Source organism: Scylla paramamosain, chromosome 37, assembly GCF_035594125.1.
Source record: "Scylla paramamosain isolate STU-SP2022 chromosome 37, ASM3559412v1, whole genome shotgun sequence".
Lineage (NCBI taxonomy): Eukaryota > Metazoa > Arthropoda > Malacostraca > Decapoda > Portunidae > Scylla > Scylla paramamosain.
The window spans coordinates 13,288,539-13,312,684 of NC_087187.1; positions in this window are offsets into that span (position 1 = coordinate 13,288,539).

Here is a 24,146-nt window from a genome sequence, read left to right on the forward strand (position 1 = left end):
GCCTTTAAGTGTTTTTGAGCTCATTACATACCAAAACGCTAAAACGCATGCAAAACACCTTTTATGGAGAAACAGAATAAAATTACCAAAAACATATATTTTGAGGGTTTTGATCATGTTATCTATAAAAACGCTTAAATACATACAAAGAACCTTATGTTTGCGAAACGAAAGGACATTACGAGAAATGTGTATTATAAGTGTTTTTAAGTTCCTTAAGTACCAAAAAGTTAAAACCCACAAATAACACTCTTTATTTAGAAAAAAAAAGTAAGAAAATAAAAAAATAGGATTTTTCTTTTTTTGTTATTCATCTTCATAGGTACCGAGATTCCAAAATTCTGGGAAAATTCAGGGCTATTATATGATAAAAGAAAATTATCAAAAAAGTTAATTTTAGCTTTTTTTTTCGGATTGTTATATACCAAACCCTAAAGTGCATCCAAAGACTCCTATATGAGGAAATTAAACGACCTTACCAGAAATCTGTTTTTTGAGTGTTTTTCAGCATGTTAGGCACCAAAACGATAAATAATAAGGAACTCACCCTATATGAAAATCCAAAACAAAATTGCTGAAAACGTGTCTTTTCAGTGTTTTACGTAGAAAAACGCTGAAACGGATTCAAACCAACCAATACCAAGAAATAGAAAAACATTACCAAAAAGATATATTTTGAGTGTTTTTCTGCTTGTTACCTACAAAAAATGGGAAAATTGCTGCAAAGCACTCTATATAAGAAAACAAAAAGACTTTGCAAGAAAAGTGAATAATGAGTTTTTTTTATAGTTCAAACGAACCAAAAGGCAAAACACACAAAAGCTCGTGTATATGGAGGATGTTCCTAGATACCAAAATGATGAAACTCATGAATAACACTCTTAACTGAGAAACAAAACAACCTTACTAAATGCGTGTATTTTGCGTGCTTTTCACATTCTTAGTTATCAAAACCCCAAATTACATGCGAAACCACCTTTATGTGAGAAAAAAATGACATTACCAGAAAAGTGGCTTTTAAGTGTTTTTGAGCGTGATAGGCAATAAAGCACTAAAAAGCAGGGCAATCACATTACATTGAAATAAAACCAATTTTTAACAAGAACTTGCCTTTAAGTGTATTTGAACTCCTTATATACCAAAACACTAAAATGCATACAAAATACACTTTATGGTGAAACAGAAAAACATTACCAAAAACATGTATTTTGAGTGTTTTTGATCATGTTACCAATAACAACGCTTAAATACATGCAAAGAACCCTATTTTTGGGAAACGAAAGGACATTACGAGAAACGTGTATTATGAGTGTTTTTAAGTTTCTTTAGTACCAAAAAAGCTAAAACCCACAAATAACACTCTTTATAGAGAATAAAAAAATTTTTTTTTGTTATTCATCTTCATAGGTACTAAGATGCCAAAATTCTGGCAAAATTCTTTGGGAATCGAAAAAAATTACTGAAAACGTGTCTTTTCGGTGTTTTACGTAGAAAAACGCTAAAACAGATGAAAACCAACCAATATGAAGAAATACAATAACATTACCAAAGAGGTATACTTTGAGTGTTTTTGAACTTGTTACCAACAAAAAACGCGAAAAGGGATGCAAAGCAGTCCCTATTGGGAAAGAAAAGGACTTAACGAGAAACATGTATAATGAGTGTCTTATTATTTTCGCGCAAAAGAACTTTTCGTTCACAAGAACCAAAAGGCAAAAAACGCAAAAACTCGTGTATATAAAGAAGTTTCTTAGATACCAAAATGCTGAAACTCATGAATAACAATCTTAATTGAGAAACATAACAATATCAAATGCGTGTATTTTGAGACATTTTTCACATTCTTCGCAAAGCCCTAAATAGTATGCGAAACTAGTTTTATGTGGGAAAAAAATGACATTACCAGAAGTATCTTTTCAGTGTTTTTGAGCGTGTTAGGCAATAAAGCACTGAAAAGCAGGGCAAGCATATTACACGGGAATAAAACCAACTTTTACCAAGAACTTGCCTTGAAGTGTTTTTCAGCTCCTTATATACCAAATCGCTAAAACGCATGTAAAACACTCCTTTATGGAGAAGCAGAATAACATTACCAAAAACAAGTGTTTTGAGTGTTTTTTTTATCATGTTACATATAAAAACGCTTAAATACATGCAAAGATCCCTATATTTGGGAAACGAAAGGATATTACGAGAAAAGTGTATTATGAATGTTTTTAAGTTCTTTAAGTACCAAAACGTTAAAACCTACAAATAACACTCTTTATAAAGAAAAAATAATAAATAGAAAAATAGCATTTAAATTTTTGTGTTATTGATGTTCATAGGTACCAAGATGCCAAAATTCTGCCAAAATTCAGGAAAATTATGTGGAAAAAACATTATCGAAAAAGTTAATCTTACTTTTTTTTGGAGTTATGTACCAAACCATAAAGTGTATGCAAAGCCACCTATTTGGGAAAATTTAACGTCTTTACAAGAAACCTGTCTTTTAAGTGTTTTTACGCATGTTAGGCACCAAAACGATAGATAATATTAAAGTCACTCTATATGAAAAATCCAAAACAAAATTATTGAAAAAGTGTCTTTTAAAAGATTTACGTAGAAAAACGCTAATACGGATGCAAACCAACCAATATGAAGAAATAGAATAACATTACCCAAAAAGTATATTTTGTGTGTTTTTTAGCTTGTTACATAAAAAAAAAACGCGAAAATGGATGCAAAACACTCAATATATAAAAAAAGAGGACATAACAAGAAACGTGTATAATGAGTGTTGTATAGTTTCACCAGAATCACAAGGCAAAAATCGCAAACACTCGACTGTATGGAGATGTTTCTAAGATACCAAAATACTGAAACTCATGAATAACACTCTTAATCAAGAAACAGAACAACCTTACTAAATGCGTGTATTTTGAGTGTTTTTTTACATTCTTAGTTACCAAAACCCCAAATTCCATGCGAAACTAGCTTTATGTGGGAAAAAAATGACATTACCAGAAAAGTGTCTTTGAGTGTTCTTGAGCCTGTTAGGCAATAAAGCACTAAAAAGCAGGGCAATCACATTACATGGGAATAAAACCAACTTTTACGAAGAACTTGTCTTTTAGTGTTTTTGACACGCATTTAGTAAGGTTGCTCTGTTTGTTAATTAAGACTGTTATTCATGAGTTTCAGCATTTTGGTATATAGAAAACTTCTCCATATACACGAGTTTTTGCGTTTTTTGCCTTGTGGTTTTTTTGAACTATAAAACATTCATTATACACTTTTTTCGCAATATCCCTTTCTTTTCCAATAAAGAGTGCTTTGTATCAATTTTCGCGTTTTTTTCTAGGAAACAAGCACAAAAAAACTCAAAATATACATTTTTGGTAAAGTTATTCTGCTTCTTGATATTGGTTGGTTTGTATCAGTTTTAGCGTTTTTTCTACATAAAACACTAAGAAGACACGTTTTCAGTAATTTTCTTTTGGATTCCCATATAGAGTGAGTTCCTTATTATTTATCGTTTTGGTGCCTAATATGCTGAAAAACACTCAAAAGACATATTTCTTGTAAGGTCTTTAATTTCCTCATATGGAAGGCTTTGCATGTCTTTTAAGTGTTTGTGAGCGTGTCACGCAATAAAGCCCTAAAAGCCAGGGTAATCACATTACATGGGAATAAAACCAAATTTTACCAAGAACTTACCTTTAAGTGTTTTTGAGCTCGTTACATACCAAAACGCTAAAACGCAGCAAAATACATTTGATGGAGAAAGAGAATAACATTACAAAATACATGTATTTTGAGTGTTTTTGATCATGTTATGTATAAAAACGCAAAAAACCTTATTTTTGGGAAATGAAAGAACATTACGAGAAACGTGTATTATGAGTGATTTTTAATTTCCTTCAGTACCAAAAAGCTAAAACCCACAAATAACACTCTTTAGAAAAATAAATAAATAAAAAAATGGGATTTTTTTTTTGGTTATTCATCTTCATAGGTACCGAGATGTTAAAATTCTGTCAAAACTCACGGAATTTATGTGGAAAAAAGAATATTATCAAAGAAGTTAATTATAGCATTTTTTTCGGATTGTTATGTACCAAACCCTAAAATGCATGCAAAGCCACCTATATAAGGAAGTTATAGGACTTTACCAGAACCCTGTCTTTTCAGTGTTTTTCAGCATGTTAGGCACCAAAACGATAAATAATATGGAAGTCAGTCAATATGTGAATCCAAAAGAAAATTACTGAAAACGTGTCTTTTCAGTGTTTTACGTAGAAAAACGCTAAAGCGGATACAAACCATCCTATATGAAGAAATAGAATAACATTACCAAAAAGATATATTTTGAATGTTTTTCAGCTTCTTACCTACAAAAAATGCAAAAAATGGATGTAAAGCACTCTATATTAGGAAAGAAAAGGACATTACGAGAAACGTGTATAATGAGTGTTTTAAAGTTTTAAAAGAATCACAAGGCAATAAACGCAAAAACTCGTGTATATAGAAAATTTTTTTACATACCAAAATGAATAAATGCATGAATAACACTTTTAATCGATAAACAGAACTACCTTACCAAATTGAGTATTTTGAGTGTTTTTCACATTCTTAGTTACGAAATTGCCAAATTACATACAAAACTAACATCATTTGGGAAAAAAATATGACATTACCAGAAAAGTGTCTTTTGAGTGTTTTTTCAGCATGATATGCAACAAAGCACTAAAAAGCAGAACATTACATTTGAATAAAACCAACTTTTACTAAGAACTTGCCTTTAAGTGTTTTTTAACCCCTTATATACCAAACCACTAAAACGCATGCAAAACAAACTTTATGGAGAAACAGAATAACATTACCAAAAACATGTATTTTGCGTGTTTTTGATCATGTTATCTATAAAAACGCTAAAGTACATGCAAAGAACATTATGTTTGGGAACCAAAAGGACATTACAAGAATCGTGTATTATGAGTGTTTTTTTAAGTTCCTTAAGTACCAAAAAGCTAAAACCCACAAATAACACTCTTTATTTGGAAAAAAAAAAAATAATAAAAATAAAATAAATAGGATTTTTTTTTTTTTGTAATTCATATTCATAGGTACCGAGATGCCAAAATTCTGGGAAAATTCAGAGCAATTATGTGATAAAAGAACATTATCAAAAAAGTTAATTTCAGCTTCTTTTTTTTCGAACTGTTATGTACCAAACCCTAAAGTGCATGCAAAGCCTCCTATATGAGGAAATTAAACGACCTTAAAAGAAATCTGTCTTTTGAGTGTTTTTCAGAATTTTAGGCACCAAAACGATAAATAAATAACTCACTTTATATGGGAATCACTTTTATATGGGAAACAAAACTACTGAAAACGTGTCTTCTCTGTGTTTTACGTACAAAAAACGCTAAAACTGATGCAAACTAACCAATATAAAAAAAATAATTTTGAATTTGAATTTGAAAATAAATTTTGAGTGTTTTTGAGCTTATTACCTACAAAAAACGCAAAAAATTTATGCAAATCACTCTATATTAGGAAATAAAAGGACATTGCAAGAAAAGTATATAATTAGTGTTTTATAGTTCAAAAGAACCAAAAGGCAAAAAACGCAAAAACTTGTGGATATGGAGAAGTTTCTTAGATACCAAAATCCTTAACCTAATTCCTAATTGAGAAACAGAACAACCTTACTAAATGCGTGTATTTTGAGAGCTTTTAACATTCTTAGTTACCAAAACCACAAATTGCATGCGAAACCAGCTTTATATGAGAAAAAAATGACATTACGAGAAAAAGGTCTTTTGAGTGTTTTTGAGCCTTATAGGCAATAAAGCACTAAAAAGCAGGGTAATCACATTACATTTGAATAAAACCAATTTTTATCAAGAACTTGCCTTTAAGTGTTTTGGAGCTCCTTATATATTAAACCGCTAAAACGTATGGAAAACAAACTTTATGGAGAAACAAAATGAAATTACCAAAAACATATATTTTGAGTGTTTCCATGAAAAGAACCTTATGTTTGGGAAATAAAAGGACATTACGATAAATGTATATTATGAGTGTTTTTAAGTTTGTTAAGTACCAAAAACCTAAAACCCACTCTTTATTTAGAAAAATAAATAAATAGATAAATAAATGAAAAAATCGGAATTATATTTATTTATTTATTTTTTTTGTTATTCATCTTTATAGGTACCGAAATGCCAAAATTCTGTAAAAATTCAAGACAATTATATGATAAGAGAATATTATCAAAAAAGTTGATTTTAGCTTTTTTTTGGACTGTTATGGTCCAAACCCTAAACTGCATGCAAAGCCTTTTATATAAAGGAAATTAAATGATCTTACCAGAAATCTGTCTTTTGAGTGTTTTTCAGCATGTTAGGCACCAAAATGATAAATAATAAGGAACTCACTTTATATGGGAATCCAAAACAAAATCATTGAAAACGTGTCTTCCCAGTGTTTTACGTAGAAAAAACCCTAAAATGGGTGCAAACCAACCAATATCAAGAAATAGAAAAAACATTACCAAAAAGGTATATTTTGAGTGTTTTTGAGCTTGTTACCTACAAAAAAACGCTAAAATTGATACAAAGCACTCTATATTGGGATAGAAAGAGACATTGCGAGAAAAGTGTATAATGAGTGTATTATAGTTCAAAAGAACAACAAGGCAAAAAAACGCAAAAACTCGTGTATATGGAGAAGTTTCCTACATACCAAAATGCTGAAACTCATGAATAACACACTTAATTGAGAAACAGAACAACCTTACCAAATTCGTGTATTTTGAGTGTTTTTCATATTCTTAGTTACCAAAAACCCAAATTTCATGCGAAACCAGATTTAAGAGGGAAAACATGACATTTCCAGAAAAAATGTCTTTTGAGTGTTTTTGAGCGTGATAGGCAATAAAGCACTAAAAAGCAGGGGAATCACTTTACATGCCAATAAAATCAATTTTTACCAAGAAATTGCCTTTAAATGTTTTTGAGCTCCTTATATACCGAACCGCTAAAACGCATGCAAAACAAACTTTATGGAGAAACAGAATAACATTACCAAAAACATGTAATTTGGGTGCTTTTTATCATGTTATCTATAAAAATGCTTAAATACATGGAAAGAACATTATGTTCGGGAAACAAAAGGACATTACGAGAAACGTGTATTATGAGTGTTTTTTTAAGTTCCTTAAGTACCAAAAAGCTGAAACCCACAAATAACACTCTTTATTTAGAAAAAAAAAAATATATAATTTTTCTTTTCCATCTTCATAGGTACCGAGATGCCAAAATTCTGGGAAAATTCAGGAAAATTATATGAACAAAATAATATTATCAAAAAAGTTAATTTTAGCTTTTTTTTTCGGACTGTTATATACCAAACCCTAAAGTGCATGGAAAACCTCCTATATGAGGAAATTAAACGATCTTAACAGATATCTGTCTTTTGAGTGTTTTTCAGCATGTTAGGCACCAAAACGATAAATAATAAGGAACTCACTCTATATAGGAATCCAAAAACAAAATTACTGAAAATGTTTTACGTAGAAAAACGCAAAAACTCGTGTATATAAAAAAGTTTCTTAGATACCAAAATGCTGAAACTCATGAATAACAATCTTAATTGAGAAACAGAACAACCTTAGCAAATGCCTGTATTTTGGGTGTTTTTTCATATTCCTAGTTAGCAATACTAAAAAGCAGAACAATCACATTACATTGGAATAAAACCAAATTTTACGAAGAACTTGCTTTTCAGTGTTTTTTAACTCCTTACATACCAAAACGCTAAACGCATGCAAAACAACCTTTATGAAGAAACAGAATAACATTACCAAAAACATGTATTTTGATTGTTTTTAATCATGTTACCTATAAAATTGCTTAAATACTTGCAAAGAACCCTATGTTTGTGAAACGAAAGGACATTACGATAATCGTGTATTATGAGTATTTTTAAGTTCAAGTACCAAAAATCTAAAACCCACAAATAACACTCTTTATAGAGAAAAAAATAATTAAAAAAATATTTTTTTTTTGTTATTGATCTTCATAGGTAACGAGATGCCAAAATTTTGAGAAAATTCAGGGAAATTATGTGAAAAAAAACATAAAAAAAATGATTTTACCTTTTTCCGGAGTTATGTACGAAACCCGGAAGTGCATGCAAAGCCACCTATATGGGGAAATTACACGACTTTACAAGAAACATGTCTTTGGGTGTTTTCAGCAATTTCAACAATATTACTGAAAACGTGTCTTTTCAGTTTTAGCGTAGAAAACTAAAACGGATGCAAACCAACCAATATGAAGAAATAGAATAACATTACAAAAAAGTTGAGTCTTTTTGAGCTTGTTACCTACAAAAAACGCAAAAATGAATGCAAAGCAGTCTATATTGGGAAACAAAAGGATATTACAAGAAAATTGTATAATGAATGTATTAATAGTTTTCAAAAATCATAAGGCAAAAAACGCAAAACTCGTATATATGGAGAAGTTTCTTAGATACCAAAATGTTGAAACTCATGAATAACACTCTTAATTGAGAAACACAACAATTTTAGGAAACGAGTGCATTTTGAGTTTTTTTTTTCACATTCTTAGTGGTCCAACCCCAAATTACATGCGAAATTGTGTAAAAAAAATGAAATGACTAGAAAAGTGTCTTTTTAGTGTTTTTCAGCGTGTTAGGCAATAAAGCATTAAAAAGCAGGGCAATCACATTACATGGGAATATAATCAACTTTTACCAAGAACTTGCCTTTAAGTTTTTTTGAGCTCCTTACATACCGCTCCTTAACATACGCTAAAACCCATGCAAAACACCCTGTATGGAAAAAAAGAATAACATTATCAAAAACATGTATTTTGAGTTTTTTGAGCTTGTTACCAATAAAAACGCTTAAATACATGCAAAGAACCCTATGTTTGGGAATAAAAGGACATTACGAGGAATGTGTATTATGAGTGTTTATAAGTTCCTTAAGTACCAAAAAGCTAAAACCCACAAATAACACTCTTTATACAGAAAAAAAAAATAAATTAAAATAAATTAAAAAATAACATTTTTTTTATTGATCTTCATAGGCAACGAGATGCCAAAATTCTGGCAAAATTCAAGAAAATTACGTGAAAAAAGAATATTATGAAAGAGGTTAATTTTAGCTTTTTTTCGAACTGTTATGTACCAAACCCTAAAGTGTATGCAAAGCCACCTATATAGGGAAATTAAACGACTTTACAAGAAACCTGTCTTTTGAGTGTTTTTCAGCATGTTAGGAATCAAAACGATAAATAACATGGAAGTCACTCTTTATGGGAATCCAAAAATTACTGAAAACGTGTCTTTTCTGTGTTTACGTAGAAAAACGCTAAACACGGATGGAAACCAACCAATATGAAGAAATAGAATAACATTACCAAAAAGGTATATTTTGAGTGTTTTTTATCATGTTACCTATAAAAACGCTCCAATACATGTAAAGAACCTTATCTTTAGGAAACAAAAGGACATTACGAGAAACGAGTATTATGAGTGTTTTTACGTTCCTTAAGTACCAAAAAGCTTAAACCCACAATTAACACTCTTTATAGAGAAAAAATAAATAAATGAAAAAATAGCATTTTTTTTATTGATCTTCATAGGTATCAAGGTGCCAAAATTCTGGCAAAATTCAGGGAAATTATGTGAAAAAAAGAATATCATAAAAGTTAATTTTAGCTTTTTTTCAGACCGTTATGTACCAAACCCTAAAGAGCATGTAGAGCCACCTATATGGGGAAATTAAACGACTTTACCTGAAACCTGTCTTTTGCCTGTTTTTCAGTATGTTAGGCACCAAAACAATAAATAATATGGAAATAACTCTGTATGGGAATCCAAAACAAAATTACTGAAAACGTGTCTTTTCAGTGTTTTACGTAGAAAAACGCTAAAAAGAAAGCAAATCAACCAATATCATGAAATAAAATAATATTACGAAAAAGGTATTTTTTTGTGTTTTAAGCGAAAACAAAAAGGACATTACGAGAAACGTTTATAATGCTTTTTACCTACAAAAAACGCGAAAATTGATGTAAAAGCACTCTATATTGGGAAGCAATAGGACATTTAGAGAAAAGTGTATAATGATTGTTTTATAGTTTCACAAGAACCAAAAGACAAAAAACGCAAAAAACTCCTGTATATTGAGAAGTTTCTTACATACCAAAATGCTAAAACTCATGATTAACACTTTTAATTGAGAAACAGAACTACCTTACCAAATGTATGTATTTTGAATGTTTTTCACATTCTTAGTTACGAAAATCCCAAATTACATGCGAAACTAACTTTATGTGGGAAAAAAAAATGATATTATCAGAAAAGTGTCTTTTGAGTGTTTTTGAGCGTGATATGCAAAAAAGCTCTAAAAAGCAGAAAAATCACATTATATAGGAATAAAACTAACTTTTATGAAGAACTTGCCTTTAAATGTTTTTAACTCCTTACATACCAAAACGCTAAAACGCATGCAAAACACCCTTTATGGAGAAACAGAATAACATTACCAAAAACATGTATTTTGAGTGTTTTTGATCATGTTACCTATAGAAACGCTTAAATACCTGCAAAGAACCCTATGTCTGTGAAATGAAAGGACATACAAAAAAAAAATTAGCTTTTTTCCGGAATTATGTACCAAACCCAGAAGAGCATGCAAAGCCACCTATATGGGGAAATTACACGAGTTTACCAGAAATCTGTCTTTTGAGTGTTTTTCAGCAATTTCAACAATATTACTAAAAACGTGTCTTTTCAAAGATTTACGAAGAAAAACGCTAAAACGGATGCAAACCAACCAATATGAAGAAATAGAATAACTTTACCAAAAAGATATATTTTGAGTGTTTTTCAACTTGTTACCTAGAAAAATGCGAAAATTGATGGAAAGTACTCAATATTGGGAAACAAAAGAACATTACGAGAAACGTGTACAATGAGTGTTTTATAGTTTCATACGAACCACAAGGCAAAAAACGAAAAAAACTAGATATTACCCCAAAAGTGTCTTTTGAGTGTTTTTGAGCGTGATATGCAACAAAGCACTAAAAAGTAGAACAATCATATTACATGGGAATAAAACCAACTTTTACGAAGAACTTGCTTTAAGGTTTTTTTTTTAACTCCTTACATACCAAAACGCTAAAACGCATGCAAAAACACCCTTTTATGGAGAAACAGAGTAACATTACCAAAAACATGTATTTTAAGTGTTTTTGGTCATGTTATTTATAAAAACGCTTAAATACATGCAATGAACCTTATGTTTGGGAATCGAAAGGACATTACGAGAAACGTGTATTATGAGTGTTTTTAAGTTCCTTAAGTACTAAAAAAGCTAAAACCCACAAATAAAGCTCTTTATAGAGAAAAAAATAAATAAAATATTTATTTTTTTCATATGTACCTTTCATAGAAAAATTTTTTTTCATTATGCAGGTATTTAAGCGTTTCTATAGGTAACATGATCAAAAACACTCAAAATACATGTTTTTGGTAATGTTATTCTGTTTCTCCATAAAGGGTGTTTTGCATGCGTTTTAGCGTTTTGGTATGTAAGGAGTTAAAAACATTTAAAGGCAAGTTCTTCATAAAAGTTAGTTTTATTCCTATATAATGTGATTTTTCTGCTTTTTAGAGCTTTTTTGCATATCACGCTCAAAAACACTCAAAAGACACTTTTCTGATAATGTCATTTTTTTTTCCCACATAAAGTTAGTTTCGCATGTAATTTGGGATTTTCGTAACTAAGAATGTGAAAAACATTCAAAATACATACATTTGGTAAGGTAGTTCTGTTTCTCAATTAAAAGTGTTAATCATGAGTTTTAGCATTTTGGTATGTAAGAAACTTCTCAATATACAGGAGTTTTTTGCGTTTTTTGTCTTTTGGTTCTTGTGAAACTATAAAACAATCATTATACACTTTTCTCTAAATGTCCTATTGCTTCCCAATATAGAGTGCTTTTACATCAATTTTCGCGTTTTTTGTAGGTAAAAAGCATTATAAACGTTTCTCGTAATGTCCTTTTTGTTTTCGCTTAAAACACAAAAAAATACCTTTTTCGTAATATTATTTTATTTCATGATATTGGTTGATTTGCTTTCTTTTTAGCGTTTTTCTACGTAAAACACTGAAAAGACACGTTTTCAGTAATTTTGTTTTGGATTCCCATACAGAGTTATTTCCATATTATTTATTGTTTTGGTGCCTAACATACTGAAAAACAGGCAAAAGACAGGTTTCAGGTAAAGTCGTTTAATTTCCCCATATAGGTGGCTCTACATGCTCTTTAGGGTTTGGTACATAACGGTCTGAAAAAAAGCTAAAATTAACTTTTATGATATTCTTTTTTTCACATAATTTCCCTGAATTTTGCCAGAATTTTGGCACCTTGATACCTATGAAGATCAATAAAAAAAATGCTATTTTTTCATTTATTTATTTTTTCTCTATAAAGAGTGTTAATTGTGGGTTTAAGCTTTTTGGTACTTAAGGAACGTAAAAACACTCATAATACTCGTTTCTCGTAATGTCCTTTTGTTTCCTAAAGATAAGGTTCTTTACATGTATTGGAGCGTTTTTATAGGTAACATGATAAAAAAAACTCAAAATATACCTTTTTGGTAATGTTATTCTATTTCTTCATATTGGTTGGTTTCCATCCGTGTTTAGCGTTTTTCTACGTAAACACAGAAAAGACACGTTTTCAGTAATTTTTGGATTCCCATAAAGAGTGACTTCCATGTTATTTATCGTTTTGATGCCTAACATGCTGAAAAACACTCAAAAGACAGGTTTCTTGTAAAGTCGTTTAATTTCCCTATATAGGTGGCTTTGCATACACTTTAGGGTTTGGTACATAACAGTTCGAAAAAAAGCTAAAATTAACCTCTTTCATAATATTCTTTTTTCACGTAATTTTCTTGAATTTTGCCAGAATTTTGGCATCTCGTTGCCTATGAAGATCAATAAAAAAATGTTATTTTTTAATTTATTTTAATTTATTTTTTTTTCTGTATAAAGAGTGTTATTTGTGGGTTTTAGCTTTTTGGTACTTAAGGAACTTATAAACACTCATAATACACATTCCTCGTAATGTCCTTTTATTCCCAAACATAGGGTTCTTTGCATGTATTTAAGCGTTTTTATTGGTAACAAGCTCAAAAAAACTCAAAATACATGTTTTTGATAATGTTATTCTTTTTTTCCATACAGGGTGTTTTGCATGGGTTTTAGCGTATGTTAAGGAGCGGTATGTAAGGAGCTCAAAAAAACTTAAAGGCAAGTTCTTGGTAAAAGTTGATTATATTCCCATGTAATGTGATTGCCCTGCTTTTTAATGCTTTATTGCCTAACACGCTGAAAAACACTAAAAAGACACTTTTCTAGTCATTTCATTTTTTTTACACAATTTCGCATGTAATTTGGGGTTGGACCACTAAGAATGTGAAAAAAAAAATACTCAAAATGCACTCATTTCCTAAAATTGTTGTGTTTCTCAATTAAGAGTGTTATTCATGAGTTTCAACATTTTGGTATCTAAGAAACTTCTCCATATATACGAGTTTTGCGTTTTTTGCCTTATGATTTTTGAAAACTATTAATACATTCATTATACAATTTTCTTGTAATATCCTTTTGTTTCCCAATATAGACTGCTTTGCATTCATTTTTGCGTTTTTTGTAGGTAACAAGCTCAAAAACACTCAACTTTTTTGTAATGTTATTCTATTTCTTCATATTGGTTGGTTTGCATCCGTTTTAGTTTTCTACGCTAAAACTGAAAAGACACGTTTTCAGTAATATTGTTGAAATTGCTGAAAACACCCAAAGACACGTTTCTTGTAAAGTCGTGTAATTTCCCCATATAGGGGGCTTTGCATGCACTTCCGGGTTTCGTACATAACTCCGGAAAAAGGTAAAATCATTTTTTTTATGTTTTTTTTCACATAATTTCCCTGAATTTTCTCAAAATTTTGGCATCTCGTTACCTATGAAGATCAATAACAAAAAAAAATATTTTTTTAATTATTTTTTTCTCTATAAAGAGTGTTATTTGTGGGTTTTAGATTTTTGGTACTTGAACTTAAAAATACTCATAATACACGATTATCGTAATGTCCTTTCGTTTCACAAACATAGGGTTCTTTGCAAGTATTTAAGCGATTTTATAGGTAACATGATTAAAAACAATCAAAATACATGTTTTTGGTAATGTTATTCTGTTTCTTCATAAAGCTTGTTTTGCATGCGTTTAGCGTTTTGGTATGTAAGGAGTTAAAAAACACTGAAAAGCAAGTTCTTCGTAAAATTTGGTTTTATTCCAATGTAATGTGATTGTTCTGCTTTTTAGTGTTTTGTTACATATAACGCTCAAAAACACTCAAAAGACACTTTTCTGGTAATGTCATTTTTTTTCCCCATAAAGGTAGTTTTGCATGTAATTTGGGATTTTCGTAACTAAGAATGTGAAAAACACTCAAAATACACACATTTGGTAAGGTAGTTCTGTTTTTCAATTAAAAGTGTTATTCATGAGTTTTAGCGTTTTGGTATGTAAGAAACTTCTCTATATACACGAATTTTTTGCGTTTTTTGCATTGTAGTTCTTGTGAACCACAAGTTCTTTTGCTCAAAAATAATAAGACACTCATTATACACGTTTCTCGTAATGTCATTTTGTTTCCCAATAGGGAGTGCTTTGCATCCATTTTCGCGTTTTTTCTAGGTAAGAAGCTCAAAAACACTCAAAATGTACCTTTTTGGTAATGTAGTTTTATTTCTACTTATTGGTTGGTTTGCATCCGTTTAAGCGTTTTTCTACGTAAAACACCGAAAAGACACGTTTTCAGTAATTTTGTTTTAGATTCCCATATAGAGTGACGCATGTTATTTACCGTTATGGTGCCTAATAAGCTGAAAAACACTCATAAGACAGATTTCTGGCAAAGACGTTTAATTTCCCCAAATAGGTAGCTTTGCATGCACTTTAGGGTTTGGTACATAACAGTACGAAAAAAAAAAAGCTAAAATTAACTTTTTTGATAATTGACTCATAATTTCCTGAATTTTGCCAAATTTTGCCAAAAACATGCAAAATGTATGTTTTTGGTAATGTTATTCTCTTTCTTCATAAAGTGTGTTTTGCATGCGTTTTAGCGTTTTGGTACATAAGGAGCTGAAAACACTTAAAGGCAAGTTCTTCGTAAAAATTTATTTTATTGCCATGTAAAGTGATTCCCCTGCTTTTTAGTGCTCTATTCCCTATCACGCTCAAAAACACTGAATAGACACTTTTCTCGTAATGTCATTTTTTTCCCACATAAAGCTGGTTTCCCATGCAATTTGGGATTTTGGTAACTAAGAATGTGAAAAGCACTCAAAATACACGCATTTAGTAAAGTTGTTCTCTTTCTCAATTAAGAGTGTTATTCATGAGTTTCAGCATTTTGGTATCTAGGTAACTTCTCCATATACACGAGTTTTTGCGTTTTTTGCCTTTTGGTTCTTTTGAACTATAAAAAATTAATTATACACTTTTCTCGCAATGTAACTTTTGTTTCCCAATATAAAGTGCTTTTTTATCAATTTTCGCGTTTTTTTATAGGTAACAAGCTCAAAAACACTTAAAATATATCTTTTTGGTAATGTTTTTCTACTTTTTGATATTGGTTGGTTTGCATTCTTTTTAGCGTCTTTCTACGTAAAACACTGAGAAGACACGTTTTCAGTAATTTTGTTTTGGTTTGCCATATAGAGAGAGTTCCTTATTATTGATCGTTTTGGTGCCTAACATGCTGAAAAACACTCAAAACACAGATTTCTAGTAAGGTCGTTTAATTTCCTCATATAGGAGGCTTTGCATGTACTTTACTGTTTGGTACATAACAGTCCGAAAAAAAGCTAATATCAACTTTTTTGATAATATTCTCTTATCATATAATTGCCCTAATTTTTTCCCAGAATTTTGGCATCTCGGTACCTATGAAGGTGAATAACAAAAAAAAAAAAAAAAAGGGTCCTTTTATTTATTTTTTTTATTTATTTATTTTTTTTCTAGATAACGAGTGTTATTTCTGGGTTTTAGCTTTTTATTACTTAAGGAACTTAAAAACACTCATAATACACGTTTCTCGTAATGTCCTTACGTTTCCCAAACATAAGGTTCTTTGCATGTATTTAAGCATTTTTATAGATAACATTATCAAAAACACTCAAAATATATGTTTTTGGTAATGTTATTCTGTTTCTCCATAAAGTTTGTTTTCCATGCGTTTTAGCGGTTTGGTATGTGAGGAGCTCAAAAACACGTATTGGCAAGTTCTTGGTAAAAATTGGTTTTATTCCTATGTAATGTGATTGCCCTGCTATTTAGTACTTCATTGCCTAACATGCTGAAAAACAATTAAAACACACTTCTGGTAATGTCATTTTTTTCCTTCATAAAGCTAGGTTCGCATGCTATTTAGGGTATTGCTAACTAGGAATATGAAAAACACTCAAAATACATGCATTTGCTAAGGTTGTTCTGTTTCTCAATTAAGATTGTTATTCATGAGTTTCAGCATTTTTGTATCTAAAAAACTTCTTTATATACACGAGTTTTTGCGTTTTTCTACGTAAAACACTGAGAAGATACATTTTTCAGTAATTTTGTTTTGGATTCCCATATAGAGTGAGTTCCTTATTATTTATCGTTTTGGTGCCTAACATGCTGAAAAACACTCAAAAGACAGATTTCTGGTAAGTTCGTTTAATTTCCTCATATAGGAGGCTTTGCATGCAGTTTAGGGTTTGGTACATAACATTTCGAAAAAAAAGGTAAAATTAAGTTTTTTGATAATATTCTCTGGTTCATAAAATTTTCCTGAATTTTCCCAGAATTTTGGCATCTCGGTACCTATGAATATGAAAATAAAAAATTCCTATTTTTTTTTTCTAAATAAAGAGGGTTATTTGTGGGTTTTAGCTTTTTAGTACTTAGGGAACTTAAAAAAAACACTCATAATCCACGTTTTTCGTAATGTCCTTCTGTGTCCCAAACATAATGTTCTTTGCATGTATTTAAGCGTTTTTTAGAGATAACATGATAAAAAACACCCAAATTACATGTTTTTGGTAATGTTATCTGTTTCTCCATAAAGTTTGTTTTGCATGCGTTTTAGCGGTTTTGTATATAAGGAGCTCAAAAACATTTAAAGGCAAGTTCTTTGTAAAAATTGGTTTTATTCCAATGAAAAGTGATTGCCCTGCTTTTTAGTGCTTTATTGCTTATCACGCTCAAAAACATTCAAAGGACATTTTTCTAGAAATGTTATGTTTTCCCATATAAATCTGGTTTCGCATGAAATTTGCGTTTTTAGTAACTAAGAATATGAAAAACACTCAAAACACACGAATTTGGTAAGGTTGTTCTGTTTCACAATTAAGAGTGTTATTCATGAGTTTCATCATTTTTGTATCTAGGAAACTTTTCCATATATACGTGTTTTTGCGTATTTTGCCTTGTTGTTCTTTTGAACTATAATACACTCATTATACACTTTTCTCGCAATGTCCCTCTGTTTCCCAATATAGAGTGCTTTGTATCAATTTTAGCATTTTTTTTGTAGGTAAGAAGCTCAAAAACACTCAAAATATACCTTTTTGGTAATGTTTTTTTCTATTTCTTGATATTGGTTGGTTTGCATCCATTTTAGTGTTTTTCTACGTAAAACACTGGGAAGACACGTTTTCAGTAATTTTGTTTTGGATTCCCATATAAAGTGAGTTCCTTATTTATTTATCTTTTTGGTGCCTAACATTCTGAAAAACACTCAAAAGACAGATTTCTTTTAAGGTCGTTTAATTTCCTCATATAGGAGGCTTTGCATGCACTTTAAGGGTTTGGTATATACCAGTCCGGAAAAAGAAAACTAAAATTAACTTTTTTGATAACTTTCTTTTATCATATAATAGCCCGGAATTTCCCCAGAATTTTGGCATCTCGGTATCTAAGAAGATGATTAACAAAAAAATAAATAAATAAATCCTATTTTTTATATTTTTTATTTATTTAGTTTTTACAAATAAAGAGAGTTATTTGTGGGTTTTAGCTTTTTAATACTTAAGGAACTTAAAAACACTCATAATACATATTTCTCGTAATGTCCTTTACTTTCCCAAACATAAGATTCTTTGCCTGTATTTAAATACATGTTTTTGATAATGTTATTATTTTTGTACATAAAAGGTGTTTTGCATGCATTTTAGCGTTTTGGTATGTAATGAGCTCAAAAACACCTAAAAGCAAGTTCTTGGTAAAAGTTGGTTTTACTCCCATGTAATGTGATTGCCCTGCTTTTTAGTGGTTTATTGCCTAACTCTCTCAAAAAACTCGAAAGACATTTTCTGGTAATATTATTTTTTTCCCGCATGGGATTTGGGGTTTTGGTAACTAAAGATGTGAAAAACACTCAAAATACAGGCATTTAGTAAGGTTGTTCTGTTTTTTAATTAAAAGTGTTATTCATGAGCTTCAGTATTTTGGTATGTAAGAAACTTTTTTAATACACACATTTGGTAAGGTAGTTCTGTTTCTCAATTAAAAGTGTTATTCATGAGTTTCAGCATTTTGGTGTGTAAGAAACTTCTTTATGTACACGAGTTTTTTAGTTTTTTGCCTTGTGGTTCTTGTGAAACTATAAAACACTCATTATACACATTTCTTGTAATGATTTTTTCTTTCCTAATATAGAGTGCGTTTCATCCATTTTCGAAATTTTTTGTTGGTAACAAGCTCAAAAACACAAAAATATGTCTTTTTGGTAATGTTATTCTATTTCTTCATATTGGTTGGTTTGCATCCGTTTTAGCGTTTTTCTACATAAATCACTGAAAAGACACGTTTTCAGTAATATTGTTGAAATTACTAAAAAAAACACTCAAAAGACGGGTTTCTGGTAAATTCGAGTAATTTCTCCATATAGGTGGCTTTGCATGCACTTCAGGGTTTGCAACATAACTCCGGAAAAAAACAAAGATTTGGTATCTTCGTACCTATGAAGATGAATAGCAATTTTTTTTTTCTCTATAAAGTATTATTTGTGAGTTTTAGCTTTTTGGTACTTAAGGAACTTAAAAACACTCATCATTTTCCTAATGTCCTTTTCTTATACAAACATGGGGTTCTTTACATGTATTTAAGCGTTTTTATAGGTAACATGATAAAAAACACTCAAATTACATATTTTTTGGTAATGTTATTCTGTTTCTCCATAAAAGGTGTTTTTACATGCGTTTTAGCGTTTTGGTATGTAAGGAGTTAAAAAACACTTAAAGGCAAGTTCTTCGTAAAAGTTGGTTTTATTCCCAAGTAATGTGATTGTTCTGCTTTTTAGTGCTTTATTGCATCACGCTCAAAAACACTCAAAAGACATTTTTCTGGTAATGTCATTTTTCCCACATAAAGCTAGTTTCGCATGTAATTTGGCAATTTCGTAACTATGAATGTGAAAAACACTCAAAATACACAATTTGGTAGGGTAGATCTGTTTCTCGATTAAAAGTGTTTTTCATGCATTTCATTTTTGTATGTAAGAAACTTCTCTATATACACAATTTTTGCGTTTATTGTCTTGTGGTTCTTGTTAAACTATAAAACACTAATTATACACGTTTCTCATAATGTTCTTTTGTTTCCTAATATAGAGTGTTTTCCATCCATTTTTGCATTTTTTGTTGGTAACAAGCATAAAAACACTCAAAATATATCTTTTTGGTAATGTTATACTATTTCTTCACATTGGTTGGTTTGCATCTGTTTTAGGTTTTTTCTTCGTAAATCTCTGAAAAGACTCGTTTTCAGTAATTTTGTTAAAATTCATTCTGGTACAGGTTTCTGGTAAAATTGTGTAATTTTTAAATACAGGTGGCTTTGCATGCACCTTAGGGTTTGGTACATAACTCTGGAAAAAAGCTAAAATTATTATTTTTTTTTTCTTTACCTAATTTCCATGAATTTTCCCGGAATTTTGGCATCTCGGTACCTATGAAGATGAATAACAAAAAAAAAAATTTGTATTCATTTATTTTATTTTTTTCTCTATAAAGTGTATTATTTGTGTATTTTAGCTTTTTGGTACTTAAGGAACCTAAAAATTCTCATAATACACAATTTTCGAAATATCCTTTCGTTTCACAAACATAGGGTTCTTTGCATGCATTTTAGCGTTTTTATAAGTAACATGATCAAAAACACTTAAAATTCATGCTTTGGTAATGTTATTTTGTTTTTCCATAAAGGGTGTTTTGCATGCGTTTTAGCGTTTTGTTATATAAGAAGTTAAAAACACTTAAAGGCATATATTTGGTAAAAGTTGGTTTTATTCCCATGTAATGTGATTGTTCTGCTTTTTAGTGCTTTGTTGTATATCACGCTCTAAAACACTCACAAGACACTTTTCTGGTAATGTCATTTTTTTCCCACATAAAACTAATTTCACTTGTAATTTCGGATTTTCGTAACTAAGAATGTGAAAAACACTCAAAATACTCACATTTGGTAAGATAGTTCTGTTTCTCAATTAAAAGTCTTATTCATGAGTTTCAGCATTTTGGAATGTAAGAAACTTCTTTATATATACGAGTTTTTGAGTTTTTTGCCTTTTGGTTCTTGTGAAACTATAAAACACTCATTATACACGTTTCTCTTAATGTCCTTTTGCTTCCCAATATAGAGTGCTTTTCATCCATTTTCGCGTTTTTTGTAGGTAACAATTTCAAAAACACTCAAAATATACCTTTTTGGTAATGTTATTCTATTTCTTCATTTTGGTTGGTTTGCATCCGTTTTAGCGTTATTGTACGTAAAAACTCCGAAAAGACACGTTTTCAGTAATTTTGTTTTAGATTCCCATATAAATTGACTTCCTTGGGTTTTATCGTGTTGGTTCCTAACATGCTGAAAAACACTCTTATTAGTGTTTAATTTTTCCATATAGGTGGCTTTGCATGCACTTTAGTTGTTTGGTACATAACAATCCGAAAAAAAAGCTAAATTTAACTTTTTTGATAATGTTCTTTTTTCATATAATTTCCTGAACTTTGACCGAATTTTGGCACCTCGTTACCTGTGAATATGAATAAGAATGAAAAAAAAAATCGTATTTTTTTATTTCTTTATTTATTTTTTCTCAATAAAGAGTGTAATTTGTGGCTTTTAGCTTTTTCGTACTTAATGAACTTAAAAACATTCATAATACACTTTTCTCGTAATGTCCTTTCGTTTCCCAAAAATAGGGTTGTTTGCATGTACTGAAGCGTTTTTATTGGTAACATGATCAAAAACATTCAAAAAACATGTTTTTGGTAATGTTATTCTGTTTCACAATAATGTGTATTTTGCATACGTTTTAGTGTTTTGGTATATAAGGAGCTCAAAAACACTTATAAGCAAGTTATTATTAAAAATTGGTTTTATTCCAATGTAATGTCTTTGCCCTGCTTTTTAGTGCTTTATTACCTAACACGCTCAAAAACACTAAACAGACATTTTTCTGGTAATGTTATTTTTTTTCCCACATAAAGCTGGTTTCGTATGGAATTTGGGGTTTTGGTAAATAAGAATGTGAAAAGCACTCAAAATACACACTTTTAGTAAGATTGTTCTGTTTCTCAATTAAGAGTGTTGTCCATGAGTTTCAGCATTTTGGTATCTAGGAAACTTCTTCATATACACTAGTTTTTGCATTTTTTGCCTTGTGGTTCTTTTGAACTATTAAACACTCATTATACACTTTTCTTGCAATGTCCTTTTCTTTCCCATTATAGAGTGCTTTGCATGAATTTTCTTATTTTTTTTTATAGGTAACAAGCTCAAAAACACTCAAAATATACCTTTTTGGTAATGTTTTTCTATTTCTTTATATTGGTTTGTTTGCATCCTTTTTAGCGTTTTTCTACGTATAACGCTGAGAAGACACGTTTTCAGTAATTTTTTTTTTAATTCCCATATAGAGTGAGTTCCTTATTATTTATTGTTTTGGTGCCTAACATGCTGAAGAATACTCAAAAGAGAGATTTCTGATAAGGTCGTTTAATTTCCTCATATAGGAGGCTTTGCATGCACTTTAGTGTTTGGTAAATAAGTCCCCCCAAAAAAGCTAAAATTAACTTTTTTGAAAATATTCTTTTATCATATAAGTGCGCTGAATTTTTACCAGAATTTTGGCATCTCGGTACCTATGAAGATAAATAAAAAAAAATCAAAATTTTTTTTTATTTATTTATTTTTTTCTCAATGAAGAGTGTTATTTATGGGATTTACCTTTTTGGTTCTTAAGGAACTTAAAAACACTCATAATACGCGTTTCTTGTAATGTCCTTTCGTTTCCCAAACAAAAGGTTCTTTGCATGTATTTAAGCGTTTTTATAGATAACATGATCAAAAACACTCAAAATACTAGGTTTTGGTAATGTTATTCTGTTTCTCCATAAAGTGTGTTTTGCATGCGTTTTAGCAGTTTTGTATATAAGGAGCTCAAAAACACTTATGGCAAGTTCTTGGTAAAAAATGATTATATTCCAATGTAATGTGATTGCCCTGCTTTTGAGTGGTTTATTACCTATCACGCTGAAAAACACTCAAAAGACACTTTTCTGGTAAATTCATTTTTTTTCTTCCCTATAAAGCTATTTTCGCATGTAATTTGGAGTTTTTGGTAACTAAGAATGTGAAAAGCACTTAAAATCCACGCATTTAGTAAGATTGTTCTGTTTCTCAATTAAGAGAGTTATTCATAAGTTACAGCATTTTGGTATCTAGGAAATCTCTCCATATACACGAGTTTTTGCGTTGTTTGCTTTGTGGTTCTTTTGAACTATAAAACACTCATTATACACTTTTGTTGCAATGTCCTCTTGTTTCCCAATATAGAGTGCTTTGCATCAATTTTCGCGTTTTTGTAGGTAAAAAGATCAAAAACACTCAAAATATACTTTTTTGGAAACGTTTTTCTATTTCTTGATATTGGTTGGTTTGCATCCCTTTTAACGTTTTTCTACGTAAAACACTGAGAAGACACGTTTTCTGTAACTTTGTTTTGGATTCCCATATAGAATGAGTTCCTTATTATTTATCGTCTCGGTGCCTAACATGCTAAAAAACACACAAACCACAGATTCTGGTAAGTTTGGTACATAAGTCCGAACAAAAAAAGCTGAAATTAACTTTTTTGATAATATTCTTTTATCACATTATTGCCCTGAATTTTCCCAGAATTTTGGCATCTCGGTACCTATGAAAATGAATAACAAAAAAAAAAAAATCAAATTTATTTTTTTTTTATTATTTATTTTTTAAATAAAGAGTGTTATTTGTGGGTTTTAGCTTTTTGGTACTAAAGGAACTTAAAAACACACTCATAATACATGTTTCTCGTAATGTCCTTTCGTTTCCCAAATATAAGGTTCTTTGCATGTATTTAACCGTTTTTATAAATAACATGATCAAAAACACTGAAAATACATGTATTTGGTAATGTTTTTCTGTTTCTCCATAAAATGTATTTTGCATGCGTTTTAGCGTTTTGGTATATAAGGAGCTCAAAAACACTTAAAGGCATGTTCTTGGTAAAATTTGGTTTTATTCCCATGTAATGTGATTGCCCTGGCTTTTAGTGCTTTATTTTCATAAAACGCTCATAAAACACTAAAAAAACATGCAAAGCCTCCCATGTGAGGAAATTAAAAACCTTACCAGAAATCTGTTTTTTGAGTGTTTTTCAGCTTGTTAGGCACCAAAAAGATAAAAAATAAGGAACTCACTCTATGTGGGAATCCAAAAAAAAATTACTGAAAATGTGTCTTCTCAGTGTTTTACGTAGAAAAACGCTAAAATTGATGCAAACCAACCAATATCAAGAAGCAGAAAAACATTACCAAAAATGTATATTTTGAGTGTTTTTGAGCTTGTTACCTACAAAAAAAAACGCAAAAAAAATTGATACAAAGTACTCTATATTGGGAAACAAAGGGACATTGCGAGAAAAGTGTATAATGGATGTTTTATAGATAAAAAAAACACAAGCCAAAAACGCAA